The 26,490-nt window shown below is 39.0% G+C and overlaps 1 pseudogene; it reads left to right on the plus strand.

Moving 5' to 3' along the window:
• LOC149266400 (tubulin beta-5 chain-like) overlaps window positions 1-26,225 on the plus strand; it is an 82,340-nt pseudogene extending 56,115 nt beyond the window's left edge.
• Window positions 26,226-26,490: the final 265 nt, after the last annotated feature.

Below are 26,490 nucleotides of genomic sequence, written 5' to 3' on the forward strand. Positions count from 1 at the left end.
TCTTGGAGCACTAAGACTATCCTGCTGTCATATAGTCATTGCGTAGGATCCCTTGTATACAACTTCAATCTGCTCCCATTCACTCTTCCCGGGGAAGGTTCCCCATTTAGCTTCATGAGCTGAACTGTTCCTCCATCTGTAATTTCTTCGATAATATATGGTCCTAGCCAATGCATCTAGAATTTTCCCAGAAACTTGGTGAATTTACTATCATATAACAGGACAATATCATTTACCTTGAAAGTGCAAAGCTTGATATGGATATCATGCCATGCTTTTTCACATTCCTTCTAGTCTTGTTGATGAAATCTTGCAAAAATCGATCCTCTTCAAGCTCCATCAGCTGCACGAGTCATTCCTCCAAGGCCTCATGATCTGCCATACCTGTGAGAGCTGTTATGCATAGGCTAGACATAATATACTCCATCGGCATTACATCTTCAACCCCATATACCAACCTGAATAGAATTTTCCCTCTCAGCTTCTTACGAGTAGTCCTATAAGCCCATAGTATTGATGGTAAACACACTTCCTAGTCATTTCACTGCGTGTTGCAGATCGTCGTCAGTGCGTGCTCCAAAATCTTGTTTAAGGCTTCAACAGTTCCATTGGTTTGTGGGTGATATGGTTTACTCTTCTGATGGTAGACCTAAAATTATTTGGTCAACGCGCTAATCGTTTCATTCAAAAAGTGCATACCTCTGTCACTCTTCAACAATTTCAGGCAACCAAATCTGGTTAAGACATATTAAAAAAAAACTTAGCTATCATAGCCCCTGTACAAGCCTTAAATGGTTGTGCATCCACCCATCTGGTTAGATATTCTGTCACAGTGATGATATAGCACACACCTGTCTTCTTTCCCAGGGGCTAAATTGGCCTAACAAAATTAATCACCCATTTCTAAAATGGCTGCAAGGATACTTGATGATGTAATGTAAATTCATCCCTTCGTGATGGTCATCCAATTCTTTGACATGCATTGCATGACTTACAATATGCTTTGGAATCCTTGTGCAAGGTAGGCCACCATAGACTGGCTTGCAAAATCTTTTGCACCGTTTCCTTGCCTGCATAATGACCTCCCGTAGCTCCTCCATGAGCTTCAACAAGGATGTTATTCTGCTCAAAATTTGGCACATATCTTCGCAATATTTCATCTGCACCCATCTTATACAGATGTCTTACAATAACTGAAATTTTTTTCACGTGCACTACTAATTCCTTCTTTTGTTTACTGGTATATCATTCTGGTGCTATCCTCGTAGTCAAGAAGTGAATAATGTCTGCAAAATGATTGTCTGCTACGCGGACTGCAAAGAGATGTGCATCTGGAAACCCTTCCTCTAGATTAGTAGGTTCCTCGCTGCTATCGGTCCGTGACAGATGGTTAGGTCCTGCATTTAACCTCCTTGGCTTCACAATGACTTCAAATTCATACTCCTAGAATAATAGCAACCATATGAAGATCTTCCCCCAAACACAGGCTTGTTGACCAAGTATTTCAAGTCAGAATGAACCATGTACATCTTGAAATGCCCTCCTAACAGATAGTGCCTGAATTTATGCAGCGTGTACACCATGGCCTATCCTTCGTGCTCAATCGTTGAATAATTCTTCTCAAGCTTTGATAATTTCCTGCTTGCGAAGGCTCTAGGATGGTCCTTTTCTCCTTTGCCGGCCTACATTAGCACTGCACCCAACCCAATGCAAGAGGCATCCACATGTACGTGAAACTTCTTTTTCGAATCTGGGAATACCAAGATCGGCACAGTGACCACCTTTTCTTTTAATACATCTAGGTTGTGCTGAAATTATTTGTCCCAACAGAATGGTGCATCCTTCTTCAGCAGTTTCTCCATGGGCACGATAATTTGAGCATAAGCTTTGATAAATTTTCTCTAATATCCCATGTGTCCCAACATCGTGCATAGCTGCTTAACGTTCCTTGGGGCCTCCAAATTCATAATTACTGCAATCTTTGCAGGGTCCACCATAAATCCTTTTTTGCACACCACATGACCCAGCAAGATCCCAAAGGGAACATAGAATATACATTTCTTCACATTCAACATGATCTAGTATCTGTGACACATATCCAACCTCAGGTGCAGACTTGTTACATGGCACTTTACTAGTCCGAACATTGTCCAGTCATCAAAGTATACTTACAGTAACTTATGAATGAACTCTTTGAACGATGTGATGACTACGCAAGAAAATATCGCAGGTGCATTCTTAAGTCTAAATGGCATCACAGTATAACGAAAACAACCCCACTCCATTGCGAAGGTCATTTTGCTCCTATCCTTGGTTGCTATTTTAATTTGATGATACCCAAAGAAGCCATCAGTAAAGGAGTAGGCCTCTTTCCCTCCAACATTCTCTAATACTTCATTAGTAAACGACATTGGGAATGATTCATGGACACATGCATCATTAAGCTTCCGCAGATCTATGCAAATCCTTATCTCACCTTTCTACTTCTTCTCTTAAACCACCATCAGGCTCACCCAATCAGATTCTTCGACAGGTTCTATAATTCCTGCCCCCAATATCTTATCCAGCTCTAGGCGAACCTTTTACTTGTATTTAGGATTAAGGCGATATGGCCTCTGTTTAATAGGCCTCACGTCCGGCTTAAGAGTGATCTTCTTAACGCCCAAATCACCAACTATGACTTTCAAATCCAACAAATTGGTAGGGAATAGATCCTGGTATTCGCGGAGTAAGTCAACAACTTTATCCACGGTATCATCGTCCCAGTAATCTCCAATCTTGGCAAACTTTAGTTCTTATTCAATACCAATGCTTACTTGCTTTATCTTCAACGACGTGGTGATATCCGAGTTATCTATTTGTGGGCCTTCGACTTCGCGATGCCATTTTGCCTTAGGAATATTAATTTTCCTTGGCCTTCATCTTCCTCTTCAACGATTACATTATAGCATTCCAGTGCGTAGCGCAACTGGGTACTCCAATCTGGTTGGATCCATTCCATAGGTTCTTGTGGCAATCTAAAGATAACTACCTTAATCTCTTGTAGAGCTTCATCGATGCCTGTGAATCCATCTTCAAAGTTGAATGTCAATAAGAACCCTTCCTTCAATATATCCCAGTCCGTGGTGCCATGGAGGAGCTCTGTTTCTAGATACCAGTTCATGGGAATTGTATCCAAAGTATGGCGAAATATGTGTACCCATTATGGTTGCAGCTCTATTCCCCATGCTTTAGTCCATTTTCTTAGGTGATCCCACAAATCATCCCTTCCGTTATATTTCACAGTCAATCTAGTGTTAGGATGCCCAAACCGTAACCTCATCATCCTTCTGTAATCTCGCTATCCCTCAAAGCTATCCTTACGCATACCCCACCATTGTGCGGGCGTAGCGCCCAGTGCTAAATATAAAAATTGGAAGTTGTGATCCTCAGGGACTTCATGATCAAATGAATCCAAAAACATATCTACGTTAGTTAAACCATCATAATAGGGTAGATTACTTACCTCCCACGAAACACAGTGCAATGACTTTGTCATGATATCCCATCACAATGTGGATACTTCATGCAAACAATTCTGCTAATGCTCCAACTCTTCGTATGAACCAGAGGTGTAGGAACTCTCTCGGTCCCATGCAATTTGTCCATATGCCATCAGATTGATCCAATCCTAGTCCCACACTATTATTTTGTAAATCTAATCCTGTTCATCATCACTTTCTTCATAGTCGTAGACTAGTTCAGTATAGCGCACCCCTTCTGCAGGGTCCAACAGTACTATAACTTGAAGCAATTTCCTTTCAAACGACATTGTCCTCTTCTTTAGATTGATGACCCCATTCATATCAATGGGGCAATTGATTCCTAGGAGCGTAGGGTATGGATTACTGTCATTGACGATCTCTATCACCTCAAAGTCAGCCATTGCGCTCGCACCTTATATATCAACAGTTACTGCATATAATAGTCCCATAGGGATGATTTTATTCTAGTTCGCCATTCTGAGTTGAATTGGAGATCACTGCAGCATAGGTCTCCCCATTATTTCCCATGTTTGTTTTGGTAGTACGTTCGAATCGGACCACAGATCCAAGATGAGCTTGTCCATCTCATAATCTCCTATCTGCATAGTGAGCCTCATCTAATGCCTTGTTCATGCCTTATCTTTGCTAATTTTTCTCACCACCCGGTGTCCATCAGTGACCTTCTCCTTTTTAGTGCATTTGTTTATTAACTGTTGTAGTCCTTCCATAGCTTTGCTATCGCGCAACACTTTTATGCAGGTCTCCAAAAATGTAGTGAGTACAAATGTGTTATACGAATTTATACCTATAGATAAGTACATCTTCCATAAGTGGGTAGTTTCACTTAGAACAATAGAAGTAAAGAATCTTAATATTTCCCTACGATAGATATCTAAGATCAAGGAACCCACTTGTGATCCTTTGCTTCCTTTGATCTCCTATGAATTGCTCCCGTTGCTCCCGCCCAAATTGATTTCGCTTAATGGGTACGTGTCAACATAAACAGAAGACGACAACAATCAAAGCATATGATCTATCTACTATAAACAAATGGAATCAACAACATTTGAACATACATTCATCATAGATACAAACAAGATTATGGGAAAAGGAGCAAACAACTTTATTGATTGATAGAATGAGGAGTTACACCCAAAGTAGTTTGATCCCGTGTCACTCATCCAACTTAGTTCCAAACCCTCATCACACCAATAGCACATCAATCCAGCAACATAACATTGCTTGAAAATGATTTCAAGTCTCAAACCAATAATATTTCTCTACAATCTTCAAATTCCAACCCCCTTGATCACTAAGAGGAGTGGTCAATTTATAGGGAAATGCAAGTGGTTTTTTCATAAATTGGGCATTGAATGGTTTTCCATAATTGGAGTTAGTTTCCCTGCAACAAGGGATGAGAGGATAGAGGGCTAATTGATCCATATCCTATCCAAAGTTGAGCTTATAGGATGGGATAAGAGCTGGGATCCTTCTAGAATGCTCTAGAATGAAGGAATATTCCTAGAACCTTATGCAAATTTCACTCATTCTCGGATAGCGTAGGTGTAAGTGGGCGTAAGTGCACTGCAGTGCAGGCCTAAATGGGCCTACCTGCTCTGCAGCGCAGTTGCCCCTGACCAAGGCTGTGCTGGTGTCCCAAGGAGGCATTTCAGCAGGGTTTCAAGCTAGGAAACTTTCATGGATGGAAGCATTCAATGTGATGACTTGTCTAGGGCATGTAGCAACTGAATTAGGGTTTGATGAACCCTAATAGTATTGATTTGATTGTTAAGAGTGAGATGCCAAAATAGACCTGTAATAGCTACCCCCTAAAGCATGAAGTCGAAAATGATAATGTTGAGTGATATTCTTTATGATGTGATGAGGAGGATCTGAAGCGGATGGTGACTTACATCAATGACAATACATAATATCATGATATTTTTTATTTTTTCATGAATTGCTGAGGGAAGGCATACCCATGCTCAACATATAAACTTTTCATTACATGCACATGAATCAGATAGTTGTCTATAGATATAGACCCATGATAGGATAACCATCTGTGTCAATCCATCCTATAGATGATTTAGTACTCTCCTGAAATCATAGCCCGGATGGATGAAACTAGATCCGAGGTCTTCTATCTCATCCAATCATTTGCTCAAGTATGAGTCTAACCATGTGAATATGTGATCTGAAGTCGAACATGGGAAAACACCATCTGATTACCAACCAATGATGTAAGTCGTTAACAGACACGAGAGAAATCACCGATAATGATAATGATTCTCAAGGTACTACAGTGCATTCTGTATGGTGTGAATAGATGTCTTGATGTCAAACACCATAAAAAGTATTTTGGTCAAAGGCCTGTGATGTCAACCTATCGCCGGAAGCAAAAAACTTTCCATTGATGTATGAAAGCCTCGAGATACTGGAAGGGTGTTTCTAAGTCAACTTCCTGGATAATGTGTTGATGTTGATAATAAGCGACCCATCGCAGGAGGGCCTTGATGTATCCCCCATCAATGACACAAAACGAGTGTAATGATTTTGAAGACAGAATGAGGCTGACGACACAATGTTTGAGAATGGCGGTCATGAAAATGAAGGTTTATGAGTATTGCAAAGGATGAAGTTTACTGAGTGACTTCTCTTGAACATGTCGGCAACACTGAATGAATTGCCAGCATTGACCCAAAACCAAACTGATGGATGGTGTGATAGACAATAGTTATGATAACCATCAAGCAGATAACCCAACCCAAATAGTCACAGAGATGAAGTGAAAGTGTCATGTTTAAGAGCGACTTTCTATCATAAAGTGATTTACCCCTTTTCCCATTTTCCCTAGTCATTGCTGACCAGTACCTCTTTATTTTTTAACATGCTTGAGGAGGATAACATATGGTTGTTGTATAATTCCACCCTTTGAGTGAATCGATCACTATGTGATGTTTTAACGAGTCTAGCAAAGGTGAAACTCGGTCTTGTCATGATGGACAAGTTTGTTGCTATTTGATGTTTTAACGAGTTTAACGACAATGAGAACTCGGTCCTTTAATGTTTAGAGAGTTTGAAGAGGGACAAAAATAAAAATCCACAAGTTCTTTTTTGTAAATTTGTCTCTCAAGTTCAAAAAAGCGTAAAAATAATACAAGAGAGAACCTATTGACCATGTTCGATCAACGTATTCCTTTTTTGTAAGCAATCTATCTCAGTTCGGAAAAGGGTTAAACTTATACCGAGTACATGTTGTTTCCAATCCGTTTACGAGCTGAAAAGGACAAGTGCTTAGAAATATTTTCATATTTCCCGAGTCTGAAAAGAGCTTAAAGTGGACTCTAGTGGGGTTCCTTTTTCAATGTTTAACAGATCTCGAAAAAGAGAAAATTATGCTCTGTGGTCAAAAGTACAATTTGTGATCATGCATGTCAAATTTACTATGTCAGCTGTAAACCTACACAAAGAACCACCAAATGGATTAAACATACCTATTTCATTGGTAAAAATAGGTAAAAAGTATAGTTCATTCATTTAATGAACATGAAATAACCATAAAACAAGAATTTACAAAGTCATTTTTACCATTTGATATTTACCATTAAGTTTTTGTGCCTTGAACCAGGTTTTTACCTCGAACTTCAGCAGCTGATTGCGAGAGACTCTATGGATCATTCTTCATGCTGTTAGGTCCAGGTAGGAGATCTACCTCTTTCTTTCATTTAAGGTCATTATTTTTCAATTCTAGGCAAATGTTTTAGGGTTTTGGGGTTCCTAGGGAAAATATACCTAGCCCTGGGATCAACACGCCCTTGTACATTGAAAAAATGCACCGCAGTGCAGTCAAGCAGAAGGGGAACTGCTATGCATCACATTGTCTCAAGACCAGGGGTGCGCTGGGTGCAATTTAGAAATTTGTTTCTTCATTTTTACCCAAAATCTCTTCAATTTTTGGCATGAAATGAATCCTAGCTAAGCCTATGGTGTGATTTCAGACTTTGATCAGATTAGAATGGCTATCACTTGGCGTGAAAGAGGACATGAAGAACAGGATATGGTTGCCCTAAATGATCCTGGTACTATTGAGGCCCTCGAAGATTGTGGGTTACTCAAATATTTCAGGTTGTCTGGGATGAGGCAAAATTTAGAACTATTGAAGTTCTTGGTTCATTCATGGGATCTAGCGGAATAGGATTTTCACATAGGGGACAAAGCACTACCTATACTGATCGAAAATATTTACTTTCTTACAGGATTATTGAGATGTGGTGCCCCCATTTCTCTTTCAAGTTCTGCCCATGGGGGTGAATCAGTGAGGGACTGCATTTGACAATTATGTTTGCCAAGTACACAGCCTAGCAAATATGGGAAGATAAACATTAGGGATGTTCGTGATTTTCCCTTGCGAACAATCCTCTTTACTATCGCAAAGTTGGCAGGTAGTGCAACACTTCATTTGGCGAATAGATCATACATGCAGTATGCGCTTGAGTGTCTTGAGCCAACTATATTCAATTGGTGTGAGGAAGTACTCTCTTTGATGAAAGAGCAGCTAACCAAAGTAAAGAGCGGTAAGATGAAATTTTTTGGCTATGGTTCGATCTTGATTGCTTTTACTTTGGAGAGAATTCCATTGATGCAACCTCAGCATGTGTCATTGAGTTTAACTAGTCCTAGAGATCCACGGATGCAAATATGGGTTGAGTTGATGGCTAGACATGCTAGTTAGTCATCAATCTCATTTCCTACTACATTCTTTAGTTGGCTTCATCGACACAATATTGTCATCCAAGAGCATCCATATGCAGGGATGGATTTTCAGAATGTCTTTCCAAGAGATGAACTCTAAGGAACATATGATCAATAATTGGATTTCGGATGGTATAGACATTCATAAGTTGTAGTACGACAAGTTGTGAGTCTAGCCTAATGATGATTCGACGAATTCCAAGTGGAATGGAATCAGAGAGGAGTTCAATCAACGCACTTTACTCAGCGATATTTTTCGTAGATCAACTGATATAAATGCCTTGAAAACTCACTAACTCGCCACTTGGAGCAAATATGGCCCATGATGTAGAAGATAGGTTCTGCATACTACGACTAGCACCATCGGCATAACCAGCAAATGGTTCCAAAGATTCCAACATTTGTAGCAAATTCAAAGCAGATTACTAACCACATAAAAACTCTAAAAGTCACACTGTGACTCACTCACGCAATCAAAGCATATATACAGTGTTTTTACTATGCACAATCAAGCATAGTAACATTTAAGATACAACCCGTTTAAGGGCAACGACAATGGAATTCCATCATAATCAACTAACTCATAAGGACCTTTTGCCAAAACACATGTGACAATGTTGGGGCCCATCCATAGTGGTTCAAATTATCCTACTCCTAATTTATCAGCTTCCTGATCATAAAGCAAGACCAAGTCTCCTTTTGAGAATATGCAAGGCTTGAAATTGCCATCATATTGTGCCTTAATTGATTTCTTATGTGCTTCGTTGGCCAATGTGGCTTCACGATAGGTTTCATCTAGATGGATGAGTTCTAAGAAACATGCTTCCTCATTAGAAGTTTGAGGTAATAGTCAATTGCGAGTTTGTGAGTTTTAATGATGAAATTTCACATTGTATCGACAAGATTTCCTCAAGACCATACACCAATTGGAAGGGTGTGAATCCAGATCTGTTTCTTACCAAGGTTCAGTAAGACCACAAGGCTAAGTACAAGATCAAATGCTAGTTTCATTTGTGAACTCCTATCATTCGTTGAAGCATTTGATTAAGGACTTTATTGATGGCTTCAACTTGTCCATTAGCCTGTGGATAATAAGCAGTAGAACTAGCATGTGAAAGTCCTAACTTGGTAGTTAATGCAGTCATAATGTGATTGCGAAAATGTGAACCACGACATGTAACTATAGCATGTGGTACACCGAACTGTGCAACCACATGTTTGAAGAAAAAACATGCAGTTGTCTCACCGCTATTGTTTAATGTAGGCATCGCCTTGGCCCATTTTGTAAAATAGTGAACGGCGACAATAATATACCGATGACCCCCGGCCGGGTGAGGGTTAGTGTCATGAATTCAATGCCCCATTTTGCAAATGGTCCAATAGCGATGACAAGATGCAGTGGTGGAGGTGGTAATCAAGCTTTAGGGTAAAAATTTTGGCATGCATGACAAATTATGACAGCAGTAATGAAATCGTTAAATATGGTAGGCCAGAAGTAACTAGCACAAAGAATCTTATGTGTGGCAGCCTAACCAAATAAATGTCCACCACAAGCACCAAAATGACAATCATTTAAAACTTTTTCGGCTTCCTCATGTGTGAGGATCTCCGTAAAATCGTATCGATACCGCGACGGTAAAGGGTGTCGCCAATGATCAGATAATATTTGGCTTCATATCAAATACATAATTGTTGTGAGTGAGAGGTATCGGTCTGGAAAGTTTGGGTTTGGAGATAGATCAGTATATCTCCATATCAAGGGACAGACGACGAGATTAGAAACAAAGGCTCATCTAGAATTGATGGTTCCGTTGTTGAGTCGATGGCAGTAGAGGGAAAGTCGCAAAGAAGCTCGGTAAAAACTAGAGATTTCTTTGACTTGGATTTGATGAATTCCAAATCAAATTCCTACAAAATGACGATCCATTTTGAATATTTCCCCCCAACAATTGACGTAACAAGATGTATGTCATAGGGTTGCAATTCGAAATGACAGTGGTCTTTCAGAGCAGGATGTAATGGTGAAATATCTGTACAACTTGAACGGTAGCCAAAGATAACTTCTGAACATAAGAATACTTAACTTCTGTATCATTGAGATTACAACTCAAATAATATATTGGATATTCAATCCCATCTTCTTCTTGGACTAAAACCATAGCAATGGTTGTATTTGCAGTGACAAGATACAAGAATTAGTTGTTTTGATAATTAGGGGAATACATTAATGACGCTCTGATCAGGTTAACTTTGAGATCATCAAAGGAAGCTTGCACAACCTGGTCCTAATGGAAGGGAATTCCCTTTTTCAAAAGACGAGTAAATCCTTTAGCAATTTCAACATAGTTGGGAATGAATCTCCTTAGAAATTTAGCCTTCCATTGGAGTCTTTGTAACTGAAGTGAATTGGAAGGTGGAGGCAGATCAAGAATTACCTTAACATTTAAGGGGTCAAGTTGAATTCCTTCTTTAGACACTATGAAACCAAGAAAATGACTAGAACCAACACAAAACACACATTTATGTGGATTGAGTCGAATTTTGTAGTGTTGACACCGTAAAAATATGGCTCTCAAACGTTGCGGGTGATCAACCCATTTCCATGAATGAGCAGGTAAGAAGTCTAGATAGGGTTGAACAATGTATTTGATGTCATGGAAGGCATAATTCATTGCCCTCTGAAAAGTTTCCCTAGTGTTCTTCAAACCAAAAGGGAGTTTCCTATATGCGAATGTGCCCTAGGGACATATAAATGAAGTTTTAGATTGGTCCTCTGGGCGGATATTGATATTATAGCCAGAATATCCATCCACAAATGAAAATATTTCACATCTGATACATTCATCAGTTATCTGGTCAATAAAGGGTGTGGGATAGTTGTCTTTTGGACAAGCATGATTAACATCCTTATAATTAACACACACTCGTATTGTCCCTTGTTTCTTCATGACAGGAACAATATTGGAAACCCAATTGGTAAGAGGAACAGGGTATATAAAACTAGCATGCAAAAGTTTTTCAACTTTTTCTTTTATGGCAGTAGCTTTCTTCAAATGAACAGGATGGAGGCGCTGTTGTACCAGCTTGACATCAAGATACATTTTAACCTTGTGTTCAACTATACTAGAATCAATACCTAGCATTTACTCATATGACCAAGAAAATATATCATGGAATTCACGAAAATAGCATGGTAAGTTTCAAGTTCTGATGGAGAACAAGATTTGTCAACATGAATGTTTTCTACAATTGTAGGTTTGGTCGAAATATTGATAGAAATGATTTCTTCGATATTTGATAAGTTTTGTTTGGAATCGACTCTGTCTATAAATACAGAATTCGAAAGGAAATCAATAATTGAAGGGTGATTTAGTTCATTTGGAATATCTTCTATGTGATGTAGAAGATGGGATCGATGATGATAATCTTCCCATGGTTCTTCCTCTATCATCATTGATTGGATGATTCCTTCATCAGTAGGAAATTTACATGAAAAAGGATCAGAGGAAGTACCATATTCTAATGAAAGATAAACCCATACAATCGATGAAGATGGATTTGGATTTGCCACACAAGATGAAAATATTGAATGCTATGCAAGCTCAATTGGGCTTAGCGGCATGGTTTCATTGCGCGTATCAACTTCAGAATTATTGGCAATCTTCCACAAGTCAGATGAAGTGGAAGATATCATGTTACAAGTCTCAACTTTTGCAACTTCCGCATTTGTGATGGCGACGGTAGTGAAAAGGTGCCCATTAGGGAAGAATCTTTGAAGAGACCTACTACAATGTTCTGAAGAGATAGCTGGGGTCTATGAACTAATGGAACGCTTCCAGTTTCCTGTGAACTAAAGGTGAAGAAGGCGAGTTGATCAATTACTGTGATTCCGCCTTTGTGAGGGAAAGCGATCATATGAAAGTATGTCGAAACCACAGTAGCCATAGCATAAACCCATGGTCTTCCTAGTAAAATATTGTAGTCAAGGGGTCCGTCAATGACCTCAAGTTCAATAGTTACAGTTTTCCCCCCTAGCTCAATATGCAGGTTACTTAAAATTCCACAAGGTGTATAAGTGTGACCGTCAAAACCTTTTAACGTCGTAGGTGATCGTGACAAAGGCGGTGATCCAAGTGTTTTCTAGAAATTCATTGACATGATACAAGTAGATGCACCTTCATCAACAATGGTTTAGTGAATGAGTTTATTTAAAGCATTTACTTGGATAAAGAATGCTAATTGTGATGGTAACTATGGCGTATATCCTGCATGGTTAAAAACCACAAGATTGGAATCCATTGGATCAATTCCACCAATTGCTGACAATAAAGCCTACTTTTGGGAGGGATAATTTTGAAACAACTCAAGCATCGACATAGCAGAAGGTGACTGAGCCAAATCTTCTACTATGTTATAATTTTGCGCTGCTCGAGTTCGAGGGTTGAATGTAGATTTATGAACAACTCCCTTAGGTGGTTTTATTGTTAACTCTAGTGCAATGGGTGGTGGAATGGAGTCATACAAAGTCGAAGTCGAAGTATTTGGTTAATCTATAGCTTGGTTATTCGATGCCAACAGTGCATTGTCGTAATATTTACTTTGTGTATTCACAAAAACATTAGCCTTTGGCTTAGTGGTAGTTAGCATAAGCACTTGTGAAGTGAAAGCATGATCTCTAGCAACCAAATGAGTCTCTGGGTTTGGAAAAGGGTCTGTCAACATGGTGGATGTACTAAAAGTCTTAGGAAGTTTCGAGACTTCAGAGCAGTGAGGAAAATCTAGCGTAAAGTTCTCATCCTTACAAATTAAACATGGGTAATGAGGTTTCCTAGCCAGAGAAGAGGAATCAGATGATTTCTCTTGAGGGGGAGAATTTTGTTTCTTTTTGGTTTTCCCGTTTTCTTGCTTCCAGGTTACCTCTCATTTTTACCTTTGTTAGATGACATGACATTTATTTCGGAAGAAAGTGTATTATCAGGTGCATTAGAAGTTTGATTTGAAATAACAAGTGTTTGAATAGATGGTCTACTTCCTATTTGTGTGCTTGAAGAACCAGTCACACTATCACCAACATGAGAGTCCTTACTAGATGGAGGTGGTGGAATAGTAAAAGCTGGTCTGGATGCATTTGGAATCTTATCATAGAGCATGCCAAACTGGGTGTAAATCAAGTCTAAGTATTGGGCATGAGAAATTACTTGCTCTTAGGTAATAGCTCATCGTTTAGCCACATCCTCGGTGACAGATGGAAACAAGGATTTAATAAATCACTCAGCTAAAAGCTGAGTAAGAACAAAAATTTTGACCATTCGACGACGACGACGCCACTCATGAATATGTTCAGAAATGTGAGTAGCAGTGGTTTGTTTAAAGTTGGTCAACAGTTCCGTTCTAGTTTCATATCTCATGGTTAATTGGAGGTGGGTTAAAACTGTAGTGGCTAAGGATGTGAAGTTGTCAAATGAAGCTCGTGGTAATTCAATGTACCATTTTGCAGCTAGACCAATAAGCGTTTGCTGGAAAAGACGTAGTATTACTAAATCATCATTTTGGGAGTTGGATGAACACCATAAATGAAAAGTCATAACATGATTGGATGGATCTTCTCTAGGGTTTCCATTTAACTTAGGAATATTAGAAGGCAATTTGTGTGGAATCACCAGCCACCAAGGTGCATAAATAATGGGATCATTAGTAAGCCGATTTAAATCTGGTAGTTCAAGTGTTGCGACAAAATGTAATTGTGGGTTTAGGTTGGGTTGAGCGTAAGTAGGGTAAGATGGAATTTCTTGGGAAGTAGGCCTTTGCATACTAGCATAAGGAATCTGCTGTTGGTAACCTTGATAGGGGTAGTTTTGTTGAGAATATTCAGTATAAGGTGGTTGTTGGGCACCGGGATAAATTTGTTGTTGTCCAAACCTAGCATAGGCTTGTTGACTAGGACCTGGGTAAGATTTATGTTGACCAAACTCATCATAGGCTTGTTGACCAAGTCTAGGATAAGGTTGGTACTATAGAAATTGCTTTTGTTGATATTGTGGCTGCCATGGTTGTTGATGTAACGATTGTTTCCCACCAATGTAAGTTTGACCAGGTTGTGAATAAATTAGAGTAGTATAAGCTTGAGTCATTCCAGTTAATGGTACACTGGCCTGAGGTTGTTGGATTCCAGATGAAAATGGTGGTTGTAAAATGGCCTGAGAAGACTGAGTCTATAGACCTAAAACTTGAGGGTAAGAGGTTGAAGGACCAACTTGCAAACGTTGAGATTCAATCAACTGATTTTGCACCTATGGTAAAGTCGTAACAATAGACATAGTAGGTATGGTTGAAACAGGTTGCATTGGTTGAATGAGCATTATTGGATGCCATTAACAAGCAATCATTCCATAATAAGTTGGACCTAAAGATGACAATATACTACCATATGATGGCCCCCCAGAAAATGGAGCATAAGAAGATTGGGAATATTGTTCTCCATATGGAGGTAATCCAATGTAAATTGGATACATTGGATGGTAACCAGATGGACCAGATTGATATTGACTTGATGGATCAAATTGTTCAGTATCTGTAAGTGAAGAACCAGGTAAAATTCTGATGGATGACATGGGTTAAGAACATGGACTAGAAGCAACACCGGAGTGAGTTCTAGATAATGATTGGTAACCTCATGGGATGGATGGACCACCATACAGATGTGGCTCAGGTGCTGTGGTAAACATCGAAGAAGTAGTGATAGTAGATTCTGCCGCAACTGTAACAGATGATACAATTTGGGATGTTGGTTCAGCCATAGTCAAATGACCCAATAAATTTCCTAATGAGTCTATGGGAGTTTGAAAGTAAACAGGATCAAAAGGAGCAGTTAACTGAGGATAAGTAGGATAAAGATAAATCCCTGGTCCAAAACGAGTTGGAGTTATGGGTGAAGTTTATTCTTCAGATTCCTCTTCAATTGCAATCAGATCAGGTGGAAGGATTTCACTGTCGGGTCCGTAATAAATTTCTGGTGTTTGACTCTGCAGTAAAGGAGAAGTCTCAATAGTTACAGATGTCCGAGGATAAACTGGTCGATCATATTTTAGTACGGGAACAATTTATGATTGTTCAACTTCGAGATCCAAGTGTTCTGGTAAAAGAAAAACGGGTTTAGGATAAACTTCTTGAACAACCTCTGGTTGAACTGTGATAGGTTAAGGATTAAATTCTGGTTGAACAGATTTAGGTTCAGAAGTAATTTTTTGTTGAATAACTTTGGGTTGAGGATCAAATTCTTGTTGGACAACTTCAATTACCATTTCACTAAGTTCACTTTTAGTGTCCTCAGGTAATTGTAAAGGTTCCACATCAATAGCAGATAAACCATTAAAAGTAGGAGTAACTAGAATCATGGTACATACCTATATAGGTGACTCTGGTAAATCAGATGAATAAGTAGAGGTTTGTGATGTACTAGACTCAATTAAATGAGACAACTTTTGTCTACTAGGTGTAGCTTCAGGCGGTAAAGGCGGTTTACTCGCTTTCCTACATGAACAATGAGGTAAAGGTTGATTTTCCTCCATGATTGTTGATTGATTTTATTACAAAAAGAAATAAATAAAAATAGGGTAATCTAGGAAAAAGGATTACCAAGCAACCATGAACTACAATATACTACCTCAGTAAACCAAGGACTTAACATACGTGTAGGAAATCTCCCCGAATGTTGTGTTTTGTGTATCACAGTGTACAAGGCGGCTGACTCGGTTACCTATGGATGGATAGCGACCTAATGTAGTCCTCCCAAATATACCTGAAAGTATGTGGAGGCCCAATCTGTGTTAGCGTTGTCTAATGCGAAACCGCATAGTGAGTGCATTCCTTTATACTTTTCGTACTATAACACCATCCTATATACCCGAAGGTATGTGGACGAGCTATGATATACTTACGTATGTGGAATGATGTATCACACTTGAAATGTATCACAGACAATTAGTGACAACTGCTATGTTTAATGATGCCAGAACACGTCTCTAGCCTAGACCTCTAAATGTTATTCGTTAAGTTACAATGCTCTATTAGGTTAATTGACATAACTTTTAGTTGATCTTGTTTAAAAGTTTGCCTTTCAGGCTCACCACGTGAAGTTCCTGAAACTCCTAGAATGCAACTAAGATGAGAAACATTCTTTTTCATTTGATTTGAACAATGAAAACCATAACTAAAAGGGATAGAGCAATCAGAATCTTTAAACAAAGAGCCTAAAGCACATCTAAAGCAACTTTCCATATACCATTCCTATTAGCACACACAAACTTCAAAATGCATAATGCATGTTTTTCTTTTCATTTCTTTAATGTTTAGATGAACATAATGAAACTAAATGCACAAATGATCAACAAGTGCTTTTCACAAGAAACGAAGACTTTACGACAATTTCTTTCTCAAAGAAATGAAGACTTTACGACACTTCTTTTTCAGAAAAGACTAATCGATGTAAGATAACTTTGAAAATGAATTGATAATGACAAAGAAATCCCTTAAGAAACACTAGAAAATCAAGGTCAAAGTAGAGCTAGGAGAGGAAATTCAAATTGATTTCAGAACCATAGAAAACTTTGATCTTTCAGCAAAAAACAACAAAAGAAAATTTGGAAAAAATCAAGCAAAAGATGAGTTTCTTAGCTTGAGAGGGATCAGCACAGCCTTGAGCGGGAGACAGTGCACTCCAGTGCATTGTCTCTAAGCTAAGGCTGCTCTATATCACACTATGTCAAGACCAACACTGTGCTGGTGCCAGAGAGCCCAATCAGGAGACATTCAAGCACACCTTTTTTACTAAAAACACTTCAAAATGACTGAAAAGAGATCAATGAAGTCAAGTAAAGTTTACCAGGTTGTAATATGATGAGGGTAAACTACCAGGAATGATGGTTGTTCCCTAGTATGGTCGCCAATTTTTTATACAGAATTTATAGCTACAAATAAGTACATCTTCCCTAAATGGGTAGTTTCACTTAGAACAACAGAAGTAAATATGTTTAATCTTTCCCTACGATAGATAGATGAGATCAAGGAACCTACTTGTGATCCTTCGCTTCCTTTGATCTCCTTTGAATTTCTCTTGTCGCTCACGCCCAAACTGAATTCACTCAATCGGTATCTGTCAACGTAAACAAAAGACAACAATAATGAAAGTATATGATCTATCTACTATAAACAAATGGAATCAACAACATTTGAACATACAATCATCATAGATATAGACAAGAGTATGGGAAAAGGAGCAAACAACTTTATTTATTGATATAAGGAGGAGTTACACCCAAAGTGGATTGATCCCGTCTCACTCATCCAGCTTAGTTCCAAACCATCATCACACCAATAACACATTAATCCAATAGCATAACATTACTTGACAATGATTTCAAGTCTCAACCCAACAATATTTCTCTATAATCTTCAAATTATATCTCCCTTGATCACTAAGATGAGTGGTGAATTTATAGGGAAATACAAATGGTTTTGTCATAAATTGGGCATTGGATGGTTTTCCATAATTGGAGTTAGTTTCCATGGAGCAATGGATGAGAGGTTAGAGGGTTAATTGATTCATAGCCTATTGAAAGTCGAGCTTATAGGATGGGATAAGAGCTGGGATCCCTCTAGAATGCTCTAGAATCAAGGAATATTCCTAGAACCCTATGCAAATTTCAGTCATTCTCGCCCAGCGCAGGTGTAAGTGGGCCTAAGTGCACTACAGTGCAGGCGTGTGTGGGCCTACCTGCTCTGCAACACAGTTACCCCTTACAAAGGCTGCATTGGTGTCCCAAGGAGGAATTTCATCAGGGTTTCAAGCTAGGAAACTTTCATGGATGGAAGCATTCAATGTGATGACTTGTCTAGGGAATGTAGCAACTGAATTAGGGTTTGATGAGCCCTAATAGTACTAATTTGATCATCGAGAGTGATGTGCCCAAATAGACTTGTAACAAGATGGATCAACCTCTAAAGACACGGTGGTTTCGTGCACCTTGTCCTGGTTTCTTGAGGTGGACGCCACAGTGAAGGTTTTCTTGGCCTCCATAAATGTTTCCTTAGCGTGATTTATATCAACTACAACTTCCTTCTCTGGAGCCTTGCGGACCCATCCATCCTCTTCAATATGTTTACCTTTATCCTCGCTAGTCGTTATTCCTCTCCTTAGCACTATATTCACACTTTGACCCTCCTCGCAGGGCTCAACTCTCATCATTTGCAAGTTCTGCATAGGCTGCGGCGGCTGCGATTTCTTCTCTTGCATTTTAGCTATCAGCACTAGGCATTCTTCTATTGTATGGTCAAACTGAGCGCAATATTGACATGACAGGCGTCTCTGATTTTGGAACTCTCGCGTGTAATGCCCTGGCTTTCCACAGTTGTAGCAGATAATCTGACTGCGACCTCTACCAGGTCCTCTTCCCCCTTGGCAAGTGTCCTCGACCTTGATAACCTCTGCATGCTCCTCCGGTGCCCTAATCTAGAGGCCAAGTTTTTTCTTGCTTTTAGTATGTAGGTGTTATTTCCATCATCATCTCATAGCTATGATAGTGGCACTCGTTGTTGCCCACCAATTTAAAGAACTCACAGAACAACTGCTAGGGTGTCTAGAAAAACTTTTGAAGTAAATGATAATTATCCATCTCATGTTTTCTAATAACTTTGAAAATAGCGCACCATAGCACAACCCCCTCGCTCGGCCCTGCTGGAGCTTCTAGCTTCAAGGGAATTAGTCCCCCTCTATAATATAATTTGAGTACACAGGACAATGCTCTTTATCGTGCCCCTGGCTCTTGCACTTTAGACACCAAACCCTACGTTATCAGCTTTACAACACTTCGTGGTGAGGTCTATACCACTCCTTCATCGTCACTTCAAGGAGGTCCGATTAACGGACTATATTCTGGACCTGATCTCTCTCGACTTATAAAGAGTCCTCCGCTTCGCATAGCTCCGAACATCAAGGAAATTGCATAACCTGTTTTTCACATAACAATAGCTTAATCCAAGTATTCAATGATATTAAATACTTACCTCGCAGTCCTTTGAAAAATCGTCACTCTCCTTTGCTATAGTTGATTGAGGTATCAACTGCAAATTCTGTAACAAATCCTCCTAGAATCTAATCGATACAATGATCAACAACCTGCGCAAAAGAAGGTCTCATGTATATTTTTATACATATATCTATTCAACCACTCATCCCTTGACAGACACGGATTCATGTTTTCTTGCACTGCGAACCCTGAATTTTCCAATCCAACCACTTTTCAATTTCTTTCTTTGTCAGATTCCAATTATGCAACATCACACCTCTTTCAAGTAGATCCCAATTTCAGTAATGGAACCATTTGTTGGCTTAAGGGGTCCTCACCCAAGTTCAGAGTTAGTTGCGCCAACCAACAAATACCTACACTATTGGCCCTTTAGGCAACAACCCGTGTTGCATACACTGCAATCTCACTCGAAGCAGTATGGGGGGATGGTAGAACCAAGTTTATACATCTAGAGACTAGTGTGATGTCTTTTAGTGCCTCGGATCTACCTTCGTGCATATTGATAAACTCTTAGGGAATGTTACTGCAACCCTATTAAACAACCTTCAAACCTTCGCGAATGTCTACGATCAATCTTTGCGGACCTCTAACAATCATTCTATCTATTGACACACATCAATGAGTAATCCTAAACTAGGGTTCACGCAGATTTACTTAAGTTATTAGTAAACATCAAAGAATTCATCAGAGTTCTCACGAAAATACATAAACGTGTTTTTCATACATCATTAACCCTTATTCAAGATAATCATGCAACATATTATCAATATTCCATAAACACATTATTCATAGATATCTTATAGCTTTAACTGAAACAGAGATAAAATAGATATATGGAATAATTCTTCAGTAACTGTCTTTATTGATCTTCAATTCAAGAGTGCAGACTCAAAACTACCCTGTGCACTCAGCTACATGGGTCTGCGCACTCAACTGTGGACTCTACCCCGACCTCTCTGCAGTCAGCTACAAAGCCTTTCTTCTGCTATCTAACCCACTTCACTTCGCTATCAATCCTTTTCTATTGACCCATTCCTTATCAATCTATTCAATCTCTGCCTTAGACTCTCTAAGACACACCGATTATATCCTTTTTCATACAATGCCATGGTCCGTGGACCATAGATGGATCTCAAAACCGACTCATGATTTATATAAAACAAGGGGTTAAACCCCTTTGACTCCTAATCATCTATGCGCTACACATCCACAAATCACGGAGACTTTACATTCATTACAAAAATGTACCAAAACTTGGGTTATATTAACTCCAAAATGAACCTAGGGGACCCCATCCCAGCAATGCCACCTTAGCACTCTAGAATTCCTTAGCACTTCCAAGCATGTCTTGTCATTCCTCCTTAACACACTTGGAACTCGCTAACACTCCCTGTTACACACTGTTATGCATTCATTTCCATGCATTACGACTAGTGATCCCTTGTGTTTCCCTAACATTCCCTAACACTCATTGGCACACATTGACACACCTTAGCACTTGGCACATCTTTGCATGATTTCCTAGCACTCTATCATGCCTTGGCACTTCCTAGCATACATTTTCACTACCTCCTTAGCACAGCTAGAACCTACTAACACTCCCTATCACATACTCTTATTCATTTATTTCCATGCAATTGAAACTAGTCCTTCCTTGTGTTTCCCTATCACTACCTAGCATGCGTTGGCACCACACCCTAACACCTAACACATATTGGCATGCCTTATCACTTGGCATGTCATGTCACGCATAACATGCCTTGGAACTATCTAGCATGTGTTATCACTTCCTGGCATTCCCCGCACAACTTGGCACTCCCTACTTGTTATGCCCTCATAGATAGCCTTACTTTTTTTGTGACTTGGGAACCCAAACAAGTCATTGAAAAAATAGTGTTGTGCCTAGCCCAAACTCTCCCTTTTTTTGAAACTAATTTTTCAATTCCCTTATTGTAATCGTAGGCTTACATCCTACAAGTCCTATCCTAAAATTCTCCTAAGACACTTCATCCTTGGAACACCTGGAATTCGCTGACACTCTTATTCGTTCGTTTCCTTGCACTGTGACCTACTTCTCCCTTGTGATGCTCTGACACTCCCCAAAACTCCTCGCATGCATTGAGACTGTTTGGCATGTGTTAGTATGCCTTTTCATTCTTGGCATGGCCTAACACTCCTTAGTTATCATGCCCTCCTGACTACACTTATATTTTTTAGACTTGGGAACCCAACCAAGTCCTGCCTCAACTACAACAACTTGACCAAGTTACACTTAATAAAACATTATGCCTTATTCACCTAATAACTCATCTTAGGATACTCATGTCCAATATTAACTCATCCCACTTAACAACTTACCAAGTCAAGTCTCACGTCTAATTGTGCCCATAAAACAAATAAGAAACATAGTTTACATCTTGGCATGCAATAAAACCTGGCTACTCCGGATCTTGGAGGGAGGACCCCCAAGATCTAAAAGATTGAAATGGATCTTGTGGGGGAGGCCCCCAAGATCTAAAGAATTGCAATGCTAGAAAGAAAATGACAGAAGACACAGTAAATAAAAACAAAAATAATTTTTTTATTAAAACAGATAACTATAAAGGCTACATTGTGGCAGACCATCTCCCTTTTACAAAATGTGACTTGTTACTTATAGTCTTTTTTAGTACAATACCACGGGTCAATTCCATGGGTGAACGAATACCATGGGCGGATGTCACAGTACCACGGGTCAATTCCATAGGTGAATGAATACCATGGGTGGCTGTCACAATACCATGGGTGAATGAATACCATGGGTGGATGTCACTTACAATACCATGGGTAAATTCCATGGGTGGATGAATAACATGGGTGGATGAATACCATGGGTTGATGCCATTTTCTATTCAGATCACTGGCACATCTAACAATCCCTTGGCACTATGTGGTACATGTTAGCATCCCCTACATTCCTTCGCATGATTTGGCACTCCCTATCACACCCTACCACTCCTTGACATGCCCTAGAACTCTAGCGTGCCTTGCAACTGCCTAGCATATAACTTTGTCACTCCCTCCTTAACACACTTGGAACTCGACAACACTCTCTATCACACACTCTTATTGGGTCATTTCCATGAATTTTGAACTAGTTATCCCTATTGTTTCTGTGGCACTCCCTAACACTCCCTGGAACACATTGGCACACCCTGGCACTTGGCACATCTTGGCATGTCACCTTGACACTCTAGAATTCTTTGGCACTACCTATCATACCTTGTTACTCCCTCCTTAGCACACCTAAAACTCACTAACACTCCATTTCACACACTCTTATTCATTCATTTCCATTCATTTTAAACCAATGCTCCCTTGTGTTTTCGTGGCACTCTATAACACTCCCTAGCATGCATTGACATACCCTAGCACCTGGCACATCTTAGAATGTTTCCCTTGCCTCTAGCATGCCTTAGCACTATCAGGTGACAAGTTTATCAATTTTCCTGATAAAATAATCTATGGTGTTGATTACCTTGGAATTCACAAATGCAGAGTGGTTGCATGCATGCATAGTTTTAGAGGGTGCATTCTATGTGGACACATGTATTTGACTTGGTTTGATGCCTATTTGTGGTGGTGCATCCCCTTAAAGAGAATTATTTGGGGCATATTACTACTATTTTTGGATGGGAGCTAATTGTTAGGAAGGGCTAGTTTCCACATGTGGTCCACCACAAATTTAGGAGGGATCTAATTACTCCATCACTATAATATTTGTTTGACTTGTCATGGAGTAAGTTAAAATATAACATTTTGTTGTATAAGAGAAGAGATTTACTTTATAAGGTGATCTCCCTTGCCATTATAATGGTGGAGAATTTGTGGATGAAGGAGGTCTCCCCTTGGGCTACATTTTATTTGAATTTGTCAATCTTAACATAAGATTGGAGGTATCATTATATCACATGAGACGCTTAATTGTTGCATGAATTTAATGTTTTTGGATAGTTGTAGGAATCTCTTGCAAAGAATACGCTGTGAAGGCTTTATAATGGGGAATTTATCATTTGGATGGAAATATTGTATGGGGGTTGTCCTTCTCATTTTCTTTTCTTTTTTTAATATTTTCATATATTAATTCATTTTTTTGAACCATGGGAATTGGTAACTCATTATAATGACCTAGGCTACGCTTCAGATTAAACCAACTGGATGCACTAAAACCTTAGAGTATATTCAACAACCCAGAAGCCATGTATGCTAATAACTTGTGACTTAGCAAGGGCTAAGGTGTCTCAAAGCACACTTGAGTGCACCTCTATTTGAGGGGTATCTACCCTTACAACTTTATCACAATGGGCTAGAGTCTCATTGGGGATTTGAAATAGGGCGGGGAGAGTGCAAAACCTACCCTTCCTATCATATTGTCAATCCAACTCGATGTTATCTATAATAATTTCTCACTATCAAAGAAATTTTTATTGTAATTAATATATCATTGTAGGGCAACATGTCCTCCAACTTGTTCAAGAGTATTACTAATTGGACTCTCCAAGACTCACTGCCATAACTATTTTTGATATTATCAATTTTTATTTTGGCATGTTATTTGCAAACCTCTCCTCCTTAATTATTCACCAAACAACCCTTTTTAGATTGATATCCTTGACTCTATTTTCCCTAGATTTGGTGGACATTATTTTTGTGATTTTTCTTCATCTTTCACTTTCCATACCACTCAGTATTCCATTATTCTACTACTACACATTTTGTTAAGACTCACTCTTCAAAATTCAACTCGTGCCTCCACTCGACAACTATAGTAATATTATCATTAGAGATGTCTCGCTCAAGTTGGACAATATTCAAGTAGAAGTGTGTGTAAGAATTATTGTGGTTACTATAGGTAACCTTCGTAAGTGCACAAAACAACCCCTTAATGCTTAGGAATTTACATTATATAAGGGTACTAGATTGTTGTAATAGATACAATTAACCTTCCTTAAGCAAACATATACCCACATAGTATATGTCTTCAAACAAAAACATATTAAACATTCCCAAAGCCATGTGACATGCTAAACTAATAATATGCATTATACACAAAATGCACACATAGAAAAACTTGTACTTTATATATTAGATATATTTACGCAAGAAGAGTCTAAATTTTTTATATTTTTTATTTTTTTTTAAGAAATTATCATTTATGTCCAATTCTATTTATAATTCGAATAATCTTTGTAAATTTTAACTCAAATTTTTAAAAAACCAATAGAAAAATACACTTAAAAATATTAAAAACATAAAACATTTAAACACATATAACCCTGGATTGAGGCAATGTGTTTCTCATGTCTATTTTACCAGAGACAACTATATACTACATATTAGGACATAGCAGTTATAGCCTCACCCAGAGCAAACCCATCTCATAGTTCTAGATTGGCTTTCTGGCTGGTAGATGTAATTTCCCATTTCCTTGTTCTGTCTCTTCTTTTTGTGTTGGTTTTCTACAAATCCTTTGTTTTTTAGTTCAAGTTTTATTCTAGGGTTTGGTCTTTCCATATTGCAAGTTTTAAATTGCAAAGATGCATGAGATCCTACAGTACATTCACGGCGAGCAATGTGGCAACCTGATCAGTGCCAAGTTTTGGGAAGTTGTTTGTGATGAGCAAGAGATCAGTCCCACTAGGAGATACCACGGCACTTCTGATCTACAACTCAAAAGGGTTAATGTTTACTACAATGAGGCGAGTTGTGTTAGATTTGTGCCCCATGTTGTGCTCATAGATCTTGAGCCTGGGACCATGGACAGCGTGAAGACCAGGCCTTATGGCCAGGTCTTCAAGCCTAATAACTTCGTCTTTCTCCAGTTCGAGGCTCATCGATTTTGTGTTGGATGTCGTCTGGAATGAGGCATAAAATTGTGATAGTCTCAAAAGGTTTCAAGTGTGTCATTCTTTGGGGGGAGGTATTGGATCTGCGATGGGAACCCTTTTGATCTCCAAGATTAGGGAGGAGTACCCTGATAGAATTAGGCTTACCTTCTCTGTTTTCCCTTCTACAAAAGTGTTTGACACAATGGTGGAGCCTTACAGTGCCACGCTCTCTGTGCATTAGTTGGTGGAGAATGCAGACAAGTGTATGGTACTAGACAATGAGCCCCTTTACAACATTTGCTTTAGGAATCTCAAGCTCACAATTCCTAGCTTCAGTGATTTGAATCATCTGATATCTGCAAAAATGAGTGGAGTCACTTGCTACCTAAGGTTTCCTAGTGAGCTTAACTCAGATCTAAGGAAAGTGGTAGTGAATTTGATCCCATTCCCCCATCTTCACTTCTTTATGATGGTATTTCCCCACTGACAACACGTTGTTCACAACAATACATAGCCCACACCGCTCTAGAACTAACACAACAAATGTGGGATTATAAGAACATGATGTATGTTGCAGATCCACATCATGACAAGTACCTAAATGCATTCACCATGTTCAGAGGCAATATGAGCACCAAAGAGCTGGATGAACATATGATGAATGTTCAAAACAAGAATTCCTCCTACTTTGTGGAGTGGATCCCCAATAATGTGAAGTCCATTGCATGTGATATCCCACCAAAAGGCCTGCCCATGTCATCCACATTCATTGGGAACTCAACATCCATTCAAGAGGTGTTCAGGAGAGTGAGCGAGCAGTTCACTACCATATTTAGGAGGAAGCCTTATTGCATTGGTAGACTGGTGAAGGCATGGATGAGATGGAATTCACTGAAGCAGAGAGAAACATGAATGATTTGGTGATTGAATACATGCAATATCAGGATTCTAGTGCAGAGGATGATGAATACTATGATGATGAAGAATCAGCTTAGGAAAGCTAGGGAAAAAGCTTACGCAATTCCATCGATAACTGCTAGTTGTTTCAATGCTTAATAGTTGTTTATTTGTGGATTTAATTTGCATTTCTTGTTCTTTCATGGTCTTGTTTGTTCTCATTGAAGGTTTTGGAATTGCAGAAAATTTGTATACAAATCCTACATTGTGTTCTCGGTTTTGTTGATCATATTGAAATATTGAAATATTGAGAAGATGTAACTCCCTGCCAAAATTATATGCGAAATTCAATCATATGTTATA

The sequence above is a fragment of the Pinus tabuliformis genome, chromosome 6 (genome assembly GCF_031772625.1).
Source record: "Pinus tabuliformis cultivar Carrire ecotype Pingquan chromosome 6, CPIR1, whole genome shotgun sequence".
Taxonomy (NCBI): domain Eukaryota; kingdom Viridiplantae; phylum Streptophyta; class Pinopsida; order Pinales; family Pinaceae; genus Pinus; species Pinus tabuliformis.